This window comes from Coregonus lavaretus, assembly GCF_964263955.1.
Source record: "Coregonus lavaretus genome assembly, chromosome: 1".
Lineage (NCBI taxonomy): Eukaryota > Metazoa > Chordata > Actinopteri > Salmoniformes > Salmonidae > Coregonus > Coregonus lavaretus.
The window spans coordinates 20,762,026-20,773,569 of record NC_139988.1 but is presented as its reverse complement, the minus strand read 5'-3'; positions in this window follow the sequence as shown (position 1 = coordinate 20,773,569).

Sequence of the window (11,544 nt, the reverse complement as noted above, 5' to 3'; positions counted from 1 at the left end):
TACGCCGCCAGGGACTCAAATCCTGCAGTGCCAGACGTGTCCCCCTGCTTAAGCCAGTACATGTCCAGGCCCGTCTGAAGTTTGCTAGAGTGCATTTGGATGATCCAGAAGAGGATTGGGAGAATGTCACATGGTCAGATGAAACCAAAATAGAACTTTTTGGTAAAAACTCAACTCGTCGTGTTTGGAGGACAAAGAATGCTGAGTTGCATCCAAAGAACACCATACCTACTGTGAAGCATGGGGGTGGAAACATCATGCTTTGGGGCTGTTTTTCTGCAAAGGGACCAGGACGACTGATCTGTGTAAAGGAAAGAATGAATGGGGCCATGTACCTCCTTCCATCAGCAAGGGCATTGAAGATGAAACGTGGCTGGGTCTTTCAGCATGACAATGATCCCAAACACACCGACCGGGAAACGAAGGAGTGGCTTCGTAAGAAGCATTTCAAGGTCCTGGAGTGGCCTAGCCAGTCTCCAGATCTCAACCCCATAGAAAATCTTTGGAGGGAGTTGAAAGTCCATGTATTGATCACATCTTTAATAATGCTGCAGGATTTTTTAAAAATTATTTTCTATTTTTTTTTTTTTTTTTTTTTTTTTTTATTTATTTATTTTTCTTTATTTTTTTCTTGGGGGGAATGGATCAGCTTAATATTGCAGATATATTGTATCTTCTATCAATGTAATTGTCTGCATCACTTCCAATCCCCCATGTTTTATATATATATATTCCCCTTTATTACTTTTCAACCCCACCATCCTTTCCCTACTTGGAGTAAATTAGTGAACAACAATGCCCAGGCCTCTACTTCCGGTCTATTTTTTTTTTATTTTTTTTATTTTTTTTTATTTCACCTTTATTTAACCAGGTAAACCAGTTGAGAACAAGTTCTCATTTACAACTGCGACCTGGCCAAGATAAAGCAAAGCAGTGCGATAAAAACAACAACACAGAGTTACATATGGGGTAAAACAAAACAAAAATCAAAAAAAAAATATACAACAGAAATACAATTAATATACAGTGTGCAAATTTAGCAAGTTATGGAGGTAAGGCAATAAAATAGGCTATAGTGCAAAATAATTACAATTTAGTATTAACACTGGAATGATGTGCAAGAGATGATGTGCAAATAGAGATACTGGGGTACAGATGAGCAAAATAAATAACAATATAGGGATGAGGTAGTTGGGCGGGCTAATTTCAGATGGGCTGTGTACAGGTGCAGTGATCGGTAAGGTGCTCTGACAACTGATGCTTAAAGTTAGTAAGGGAGATAAGTGTCTCCAGCTTCAGAGATTTTTGCAATTTGTTCCAGTCATTGGCAGCAGAGAACTGGAAGGAATTGCGGCCAAAGGAGGTGTTGGCTTTGGGGATGACCAGGGAGATATTCCCCGCTGGAGCGCAGACTACAGATTACGGTCTATACTTACTATCTACACCTTATGGACAGAGTTAATTTTACAATAATTCTATTCTATATATATATATATATATATATATATATATATATATATATATATATATATATATATATATATATATATATATATATTTTTTTTTTTTTTTTTTTTTTTTGCTCCTGAACTTCTTCTACTCTCAACCTCTCCGATCATTTTCATGATGTCCATCCGGTTTGCTTTTATATGCCATATCTTTCTAACTGTGCTCTTTCCCAAAAGCTCCCAACATACAACCTATATACTTATTATGTACACAGTATGCTTACATTATTAGCTATCTTTGTTATTATTTGTTGTTATTTGTTATTAGTCCCATCCTTCAACTCTATTCAATACCTCCCATCTATCTCTTAACACCATCCATATAGGATTTCTATTTGCCATATATATTTCAACCGTACTGTGATGTTTTACAAAAGTTCTGAACCTTTCTATTCTCATTGCTTCTACAGATTGTGAATTAAAAATAAACATTTTTGCTAAAAGTATTATTATATTATTGATTGATTGACTATGACTTTTCAGATCACCCAGTAATGCTATCTGCAAGGTTAGTTCCAGGTAAATATTGCATTCCTGGACCTGTGTCCAAAAACAAGCTACAAATGGACAGAACCAAAACAAATGATCTCTTCACAGCAAAATCTGCAGAGCTGGGAAGATTGTATCCCCCATATAAATAACATTCTATTGGTAGCAAGAATTTTATATAATCATTTAAATTGAAAGATTCTAATTTTTGAATCCGGTGTCGTTTTGCGTGTCAGTTCATAAACACTATGCCATGGGATCGGTACGTCAAAGATCTCTTCCCAACTATTTTGCAATCTATATGGGACGGCTGTCAATCCTTTGGTCCTTAAGTGAAACTGATATACTTTTTTATTTATCACAGTTTTCCTTAACCAATTATGTTCTTTAATGCAAGGCTGACAGACAAGTTCCTTACTTTCTCCCCCTTCCACTTTCCTCTTCCACTTTTGCGGTAAGGCTGCAATTATTTGGTTGTAATTTTGGGTAGAGCAGACATTTCCATATGTTTTTGTTAGCTGCATGTGCGACATAACTCCACCAGTCCTACCGATGATATCATTTACGAAGATTATACCTTTTTTAAACATTCTGTCAAAAAATAAAGTTTTTTTGTCAATTAGTATATTTGAATTTAACCACAATATTTGTTGCATTATTTGTTCTGTCGTTTCTGGAGGATACATTGAAATTGCAACCAACTTTCTATGGCTTGTTTTAGAAATAGTGACATTTGGGAGATTATTTCCTTTTCAAATAACTGAAAGTGAGAGGTTGTAATCTGAATAAAGGGAAAAAGGCCTTTCTTGAACATTGAGTGAGACAATCTTACTAATTTGCTTGAGAACCAGTTCGGATTTAAGTATAACTTTTGGATGACTGAAGATTTTAGTGATAGGTCTAATGCTTTAATATTTAATAATTTCTGTCCTCCGAATTCATATTCATTATATAAATATGCTCTTTTAATTTTGTCTGGCTTGCCGTTCCAAATCAAATTGAATATTTTTTTCTCATATAATTTAAAAACTGTTTGCTAGGCGTAGGCAAGACCATAAGCAAATATGTAAACTGGGATAACACTAAAGAGTTAATCAGGGTGATTTTTCCACAAATTGACAGGTATTTCCTTTCCATGGTAGTAAGATCTTATCTATTTTTGCTAACTTTCTATTAAAATTTATTGAAGTGAGATCATTTATTTCCTTTGGGATATGTATTCCGAGTATATCCACATCACCATCAGACCATTTTATTGGTAAACTACATGGTAATGTAAAAATTGTATTTTTTAGTGATCCAATACGTAATATAGTACATTTGTCATAATTTGGTTTTAATCCAGAGAGGTTAGAAAATGTATCTAGATCCTCTATGAGGCTGTGGAGGGATTCTAGTTGTGGATCTAAAACAGGGGTGTCAAACGTACGGCCCGCGGGCCGGATCAGGCCCGCAAACGGGTTTAATCCGGCCCGCGAGATGAATAAAAATTAAATAAAAATAAAAACTTTTTTTTTTTTTTTTTTTAGTATAAAAATTCGCTGCAATTTTTCAATAAAATAAACTGCTGTTCCAATTGCGTCCACTGGATGCCGCAATAGCAATTGTGTTAAGCAAGCAAACTGTTTATACCGGGGCAGAGCAAGTAGGTCAAGCACGTGCAGCCAATGAGCTACTTTGTTTTGCCCGCGATATTTATTACGGCTTCTACTTTTAACATTATGTGCTTTGGCACCCTCATTGCCCCAATATGTCTCTGTCAAAAAAGAGAAAAGTGGACGCAGAGTGCAGAGTGTTCCAAGAAAAATGGTCATCCTATTTATTCACGGAATTGAATGGGAAAACTGTATGTTTGGTGTGTTCAGAGCATGTTGCAGTGCTGAAAGAATATAACCTTCGTCGCCACTATGTGAGTCTTCATGCCGACAAATATGACAACTTTCAAGGACAGCGGAGATGAGAGAAGGTGAATGAACTGTTGGCGGGTCTGAAGAAACAGCAGTCTGTGTTTACTCACAGCCGAGACATCAGTGACGCTGCAGTGAAAGCTAGCTACCTCATTGCTAATGAAATCGCAGTGGCTTCAAAACCATTTAGTGAGGGTGAATTTGTAAAAACATGCATGATGAAGGCAGCGGAGATTTTGTGCCCTGAAAAGCGGCTGGCTTTTGTAAATATCAGCCTGACAAGAAACACAGTTGCAGACAGGATTTCCGATCTTTCAGTGGATTTGGACAGCCAGTTGAAGCAAAAAGTAAAGTCATTTATTGCGTTTTCGGTTGCAATTGATGAAAGCACGGACATTACAGATGTTGCACAACTGGCCATTTTTTCATCCGCGGAGTTGATGACACATTGACCGTCACCGAGGAGTTCGTGGAGTTGGTGCCGATGACAGATACAACGACAGCAGCTGATATTTTTACCGCACTCGTCGGCGCGCTGGACAGGGTCGGAGTGGACTGGTCCCGCGCTGTCAGCCTGGCTACAGATGGTGCGCCCTCAATGATCGGGAAAAAAGCAGGCGTTGTGACAAAGTTCAGAGAGAAAGTGCAATCTGCAAATGGAGGACGTGATTTTTTGACTTTTCACTGTATTTTGCACCAGGAGGCTTTGTGTTGCAAGTCATTAAAGATGGATAACGTCATGAAGGTGGTCATCCAAACTGTTAATTTCATCCGATCCAGAAGCCTGAATCACCGTCAGTTTGACAGCCTTCTCAGAGAGAAAGACCACATCTATGGCCTGCCATACCACACTGAGGTAAGATGGTTAAGCCAAGGTGCTGTGCTGAGGCGTTTCTTTGATTTACGAGAAGAAATTGAACAGTTCATGGGAGAAAAGGGCAAACCAGTGTTAGAATTTCATTCCGCAGAATGGATGCCGGACCTTGCATTTATGGTGGATGTTACAGAGCACCTGAATAACTTGAACAAACAGCTGCAAGGGCGCAACAAAGTTGTCACGCAGTATTATGACAGCATATGTTCTTTCAAGTTGAAGCTGTCATTGTGGGAGATGCAACTTGCCGGTGGTGATGCAGCTCACTTCCCCTGTCTGAAAAATGTGTGCGTGACCCAACATGTGGCAGACATGAAGCGGTTCAAAGATAAAATAACTGGACTGTTACGGGAGTTTGAGCAACGCTTTCAGATTTATGTTTTTATGTTTTTATGTTGATGTGCTATTGTTTTAATTGATTTTATTGTATTTGTATATTTAACCTATTCTTGACTCTGTGGTTCTTGCACTTGTTTGGGGAACAGGATTTCATTATTTTTATCTACATTTCTGCCTGAGAAATGACACCCTGATATAGTTCTGTGATCTGTGAAACAGTTCTGTTAATCACTGAGGCATTGTGTGTTTGTGTGTTCTTTTTCTTTAGAATTTTCAAATAAACTTGACGTGTTTTATGATTAATAGTGATGTTGTGCTTGTACTATTTTGGACACACTGTCCTCAGGCTCCAACTTTATGTTGTATGTTGATCGTATTAAAACAAAGAAAACTATCTGCAGTTGTTGTTTTTAAGTTATATATACCATGATTTTTCCGGTCCGGCCCACTTGGGAATAGATTTTCCTCCATGTGGCCCCTGAGCTAAAATGAGTTTGACACCCCTGATCTAAAAGAAAACATGAATCATCTGCGTACAATGACACCTTTGTTTTTAAGCCCTGTATTTCTAATCCTCTGATATTATTATTGGATCTGATTTTAATAGCTAACATCTCGATGGCCACAATAAATAGATATGCCGATAGTGGACAACCTTGTTTCACTCCTCTTGACAGTTTAAAACTTTCTGAGAATTAGCCATTATTTACTATTTTACACCTAGGGTTACTATACATGATTTTGACCCATTTTATAAGAGATTCTCCAAAATTGAAATGCTCCAGGCATTTATATATAAACCCCAGTCGAACTTTATCAAATGCCTTTTCGAAGTCTGCTATGAATAGCAGGCCTGGTTTCCCATATTTTCCATAGTGTTCTATTGTTTCCAATACTTGCCTTATATTATCTCCAATGTATCTTCCATGTAAAAAACCTGTCTGATTAGAATGAATAATATCCGACAATACCTTTTTAATTCTATGCACTATACATTTTGCTAGGATTTTTGCATCACAACATTGAAGTGTAAGGGGCCTCCAATTTTGTAAATGGACTGGATCTTTATATTTTCCACTTGTATCCTGTTTCAGTAATAATGAGATCAGACCTTCTTCTTGAGTGTCAGATAATCTACCATTTACATAGGAGTGGTTAAAACATGCTAATAACGGTCCTCTTAGTATATAAAAAAAGGTTTGGTATACCTCGACTGGTATGCCATCCAACCCTGGAGTTTTCCCGGACTTAAAGTCTTTAATTGCATCCAGAAGTTCCTCCTCTGTAATTTCACCTTCACATGAGTCTTTCTGTATGGCTGTTAATTTGACATTATCAATAGAAAAAAAATCTCTACAATTAGCTTCAGTTAGAGGAGATGGAGGCGACTGAAAAGAAAACATATGCTTAAAGTACTTTGTTTCTTCCTTCAAAATATCATTTGGTGAATTATGGGTGACTCCGTCAATTGAAACCAGTTTCATTAAGTTCTTTTTGGTAGCATTCCTATGTTGAAGATTAAAAAAGAATTTTGTGCATTTTTCCCCATATTCCATCCAGTTTGCTTTATTTTTATAATATATTACACTTGATCTTTCTTGAATAAGTTTCTCCATTTCTTTTTGTTTTTCCTCTAATTTATTCTGAGCCTCTATGTTACAGTTTTTATTGCCATCTATCTTTTTTTACTTTTGGTGCCAACGAGAATGAGATAAGAAAGAAGTCAAGACGACTAGCTTGATTCAGTCTCCGCCATGTATATCTCACTAGATCAGTATATTTAAGCCTCCATATATCTACTAGTTCTAATGTATCCATGACATTCACAATTTCCTTGAGAGCATGTGGGTGATTGTTTGTGGTGTGATTTCCTTTTCGGTCCATTGAGCTATTTAACCTCCTAGGGCTTAGTGGTCACATACGTGGACAGCACTTTTTAGCTCTTATGTCCACAATTGTGTAGAAGTTCTGTCATATTTCATGGCTTATTCTGATTTAGATATTTATAAAAGCCTTGTACATTTGTCATGACATGCAAATTTGAAAAAAAAAGTGTAAAACTAGCAACTTTGTAGGTCGCTAAACATGAAGTACACGTAAGTGTACTTATGGACTGAGGCTCCTCGAAACAGCTAATATGCTTGTAAACATGCACACACGTAAAATGGGAAAAAAGCTAGCTCTGATGCAGCTAAAAAGCTGTACATGGTCCCAATGAAATAAATAACAATTAAATCACTAAATACATACATACTTAAATTAGTTGTGTTGAAAATGTTAGCCTAATGCAAGAGTGACTATTTAAAATGCTTTGAATGTTTTATATTTTGTTACAGACATACAATGTCATCAAGCAAACTATTTTGCAGCATATCAAATGTTCCAAACACTATTTTTAACTGTCCAAAATGGGCAAAAATGCAATGTTTCCATATTATTTTTACTCTCCGATAGTCAAAACATGTTCAAAAAATATGTGTATGTGTTATTAATACATTAAAAAACAGTCAGGAAAAAAACTGCTGTGTTCAAGGCAGAAATGAAGAGTTTTTCATTCTATTACACAAAGGTGACTTTATTGTGTTTTATGGAAATTCGGACCATGAATCCACATATGTGGACATCATTTTTCTCTAAAAGTACATCATATCAAAAGATGATACTTAGTTTTTATTCTAATTAGGTTCCAATAAGCCCAAATAGCAAAGAGAAATAAAAAATGCATGTAAAAAAACAGCTTGGGCCTTAAGTTAAAACAGTATTATAATCCCCCACCATAATAATATTGTCTTGAGTTGCTTGCACGCTTGATAATTTATCATATATATTGTCAAAGAATTGTGGATCATCATTATTTGGTCCGTAAAGGTTAATGAGCCATATCTGTTTATGGTCCAATAACATATTTAAAATAATCCATCTACCTTGCGTATCTATTTGGACAATTTGCACATTCGGATCGAAATTACTATTAATTAATATCATCAACCCTTTTGAATTTGCTTGAAAGCAGTATCCAGATCCATCGGATGTAGTGATCACAATATAGTAGCCATATCTAGGACAACCAAAGTTCCAAAGGATGGGCCTAATATAGTGTATAAGAGGTCATACAATACGTTTTGTAATGATTCCTATGTTGTTGATATAAATAATATTTGTTGGTCCATGGTGTGTAATGAGGAACAAACAGACGCTGTACTTGACAGATTTATTAAATTGCTTATTCCAGTTACTAATAAGCACCCATTAAGAAAATGACCCTTTTTTTCAATTTTCGCCTAAAATCACATACCCAAATCTAACTGCCTGTAGCTCAGGACCTGAAGCAAGGATATGCATATTCTTGATACCATTTGAATGGAAACACTTTGAAGTTTGTGGAAATGTGACATTAATGTAGGAGAATATAACACATTAGATCTGGTAAAAGATAATACAAACAAAGAAACGTGTTTTCTATTATTTTTTTTGTTCCATCATCTTTGAAATGCAAGAGAAAGGCCACAACATAATATTGCAGTTTAGGCACAATTTAGATTTTGACCACTAGATGGCAGCAGTGTGTCTGCAAAGTTTCAGATTGATCCAGTGAAACATTGCAATACTGGACTATTTTGTATCAAGTTGTCACGTTCGTTCATTGACGGGTCAGACCAAGGCGCAGTGTGATATGCGTACATGTTTATTTTAACTGTTAAACACACGACAAAACAACAAAGGAAACGAAACGTGAAGTCCTAAGCTAGACACACAACTAACCTTACACGGAACAAGATCCCACAACTAGACTGTGCCAATAGGCTGCTTAAGTATGGTCCCCAATCAGAGACAACGAGCGACAGCTGCCTCTGATTGGGAACCACACCGGCCAACATAGATCCACACAAACTAGAATACAACATAGAAAACGCACAACAAAGAATATACACACCCTGACTCAACTTAAGCGTCCCCTGAGTCAGGGTGTGACACAAGTCTGCCCAAATGTGCCGAATTGGTCAATGGATACATTTTCAAGTACATAACGATAGAGAACATACAAAAATGATATGGTAATACAAAATGTAAGTTTACACACTCCCAGGAATGTCATACATGATGGATCATTAGCTTATACACTAACTTTCACAAATCTAGATGGCCGGGCAGGGTGGGTGTGGAGCCAGAGACAGCAGGGGTTCAAACTGTAGAACCTAGTTCCTACATTTGAATATAAAAATTGATTTTATCAAACAAAACTATGCTATATTTTATCTCTGGGACCCTTATGATGACAAATCAGAGCAAGATTACTGAACGTAAGCACATTATTTACCTTCAGAGGTGAATGTATCAAACCATTTTCCGTGCTAAGTTCTTTATTGTTGTGCACTCTCCTCAAACAATAGCATGGTATTTTTTTCACTGTAATAGCTACTGTAAATTGGACAGTGCAGTTAGATTAACAAGAATGTAATCTTTCTACCCATATAAGACATGTCTATTTCCTGGAAAGTTTGCTGTTACTTACAACAGCCATGCTAATCACATTAGCGCACGTTAGACACCGATCCCTAGAGGTTAAATCCCAGTGGATTGATGAGGAATTGAAAAATTGTATGGTTGAGAGGGATGAGGCAAAAGGAATGGCAAATAAGTCTGGCTGCACAACCGATTGGCAAACGTATTGCAAATTGAGAAATCATGTGACTAAACTGAATAAAAAGAAGAAGAAACTACACTATGAAACAAAGATAAATGACATAAAGAATGATAGTAAAAAGCTTTTTGGAAAAAAGGCAAACTCAGCTCCATCATTCATTGAATCAGATGGCTCAATCATCACAAAACCGACTGATATTGCCAACTACTTTAATAATTTTTTCATTAGCAAGATTAGCAAACTTAGGCATGACATGCCAGCAACAAACGCTGACACTACACATCCAAGTATATCTGACCAAATTATGAAAGACAAGCGTTGTAATTTTGAATTCCGTAAAGTGAGTGTGGAAGAGAAAAATGTATTGTTGTCTATCAACAATGACAAGCCACCGGGGTCTGACAATCTGGATGGAAAATTACTGAGGATAATAGCGGACGATATTGCCACTCGTATTTGCCATATTTTCAATTTAAACCTACTAGAAAGTGTGTGCCCCCAGGCCTGGAGGGAAGCTAAAGTTATTGCGCTACCTAAGAATAGTAAAGCCCCCTTTACTGGCTCAAATAGCTGACCAATCAGCCTGTTACCAACCCTTAGTAAACCTTTGGAAAAAATTGTGTTTGACCAGATACAATGCTATTTTACAGTAAACAAATTGACAACAGACTTTCAGCACGCTTATAGGGAAGGACATTCAACCAGCAAAGCACTTACACAAATGACTGATGATGGGCGGCGCACAATTGGCCCAGCGTTGTCCAGGGTAGGGGAGGGAATGGCCGGCAGGGATGTAGCTCAGTTGATAGAGCATGGTGTTTGCAACGCCAGGGTTGTGGGTTCGATTCCCACGGGGGGGCAGTATATTTTAAAAAATGTATTCACTAACTGTAAGTCGCTCTGGATAAGAGCGTCTGCTAAATTACTAAAATGTAAATGTAAATCATGGGAAAATCAAAAGAAATCAGCCAAAACCTCAGAAAAAAAATTGTAGACCTCCACAAGTCTGGTTCATCCTTGGGAGCAATTTCCAAACGCCTGAAGGTACCACGCTCATCTGTACAAACAATAGTACGCAAGTATAAACACCATGGGACCACGCAGCCGTCATACCGCTCAGGAAGGAGATGCGTTCTGTCTCCTAGAGATTAACGTACTTTGGTGCGAAAAGTGCAAATCAATCCCAGAACAACAGCAAAGGACCTTGTGAAGATGCTGGAGCTAACAGGTACAAAGGTATCTATATCCACAGTAAAACGAGTCCTATAGCAACATAACCTGAAAGGCCGCTCAGCAAGGAAGAAGCCTCTGCTCCAAAACCACCATAAAAACTACGGTTTGCAACTGCACATGGGGACAAAGATCATACTTTTTGTAGGAATGTCCTCTTGTCTGATGAAACAAAAATAGAACTGTTTGGCCATAATGACCATTGTTATGTTTGGAGGAAAAAGGGGGTAGCTTGCAAGCCAAAGAACACCATCCCAACCGTGAAGAACGGGGGTGGCAGCATCATGCTGTTTGGGTGCTTTGCTGCAGGAGGGACATCATGAGGAAGGCAATTTATGTGGATATATTGAAGCAACATCAAGACATCAGTCAGGAAGTTAAAGCTTGGTTGCAAATGGGTCTTCCAAATGGACAATGACCCCAAGCATACTTCCAAAGTTGTGGCAAAAGGGCTTAAGGACAACAAAGTCAAGGTATTGGAGTGGTCATCACAAAGCCCTGACCTCAATCCTATAGAAAATATGTAGGCAGAACTGAAAAAGCATGTGGGAG